A 1,281-nucleotide genomic window follows, 5' to 3' on the forward strand; every position below is an offset into this window, starting at 1 on the left:
GAGCCCAGCTAGGCCTCCCTCCAGAGTCAGCTGGGCTAAGGGTTAAGTGCTGGATACAGAACCTGGTTTGAGGCTTGGCACCTGTGGCTCAAGTGGCTAATGCACCAGCCACATACACCTAAGGTGGCGGGTTTGAATACAGCCCAGGCCTGCCAAAAAAAAATAGCCGGGCATTGTGGTGGGTGCCTGTGGTCCCAGCTACTTGGGAGGCTGAGGCAGGAGACTGGCTTGAGCCCAGGAGTTGGAGGTTGCTGTGAGCTGTGATGCCATAGCACTCTATCCAGGGGGGACAGTGTGAGGCTCTGTCTCAAAAAAAAACAAAAAAAAAAACCTGGTTTGAGTTCCACAAATTGTGACTGATAGTGGAGTAAGTGCCAGGCCTGCTGGGGGGGGGGCTGAGTCAGGTAGATTTCAAGACCCCATTGTTACACTTGCCTCTAGGAGGCATCATCCCCACTTTGTGAATGTGCCCCTGTGGAATCATGCAATGGCAATGTCCTGGCAGCAGAGGGAGATCAGAACTGATCAGGTGTGTCTGGTGTCTCTTGGGATGCTGGAAGAGTGGTCTGCCTGTTGCCTGGAATTATTTCCTTTGCCCATGGTTTTCCCTATCGGTTTCCAGGCATCACTGTACCAGGATGGTTTATCTGCCAAAGATGTCCATCTCTATTTTCTTTCTTGTTTTGCATGGGGATAGGGATATAGACCTTCCATGCCCTTCCTGGGTGTACTACCTCCAGAAATGTGCATGCATTCCCAGTTTAATTTTTACAGCAAATCTAGGTAAGCAAGCTTCACTTTACCAGTGAGGGTAATGATGCCCCATTAACTAAGTAATTTGCCGTAAGCAAGCACAGCAAGTATCCAAACCCAAATCTATTGCCAAATTAGAGCTACACCACTAGGGATAGAATCCAAGCCTTTCTCTGAAGTAGCTGAAATATCACTGGTAAGTTACTTGACTCTATTCCTATTTCATTGATAAAATGTGGACATGGGTGGCGCCTGTGGCTCAAAGGAGTAGGGCAGCAGCCTCATATGCCAGAGGTGGTGGGTTAAAACCCAGCCCAGCCAAAAACTGCAATAAATAAATAAAATGTGGACAATCATAAGCACTCCCCTGTAAAAAAGTAGTAAGATATGGATGAGAAGGCTCGGCACCTATGGCTCAAGTGGCTAAGGCACCAGCCACATAACACCTAAGGTGGCTGGTTCGAATCCAGCCCAGGCTGCCAAAAACAATAATGGCTGCAACTAAAAAATAGCCGGCGTTGTGGCGGG

Source organism: Otolemur garnettii, unplaced genomic scaffold (assembly GCF_000181295.1).
Source record: "Otolemur garnettii isolate 467f Iridium unplaced genomic scaffold, OtoGar3 scaffold00112, whole genome shotgun sequence".
In the NCBI taxonomy this organism is placed as follows: domain Eukaryota; kingdom Metazoa; phylum Chordata; class Mammalia; order Primates; family Galagidae; genus Otolemur; species Otolemur garnettii.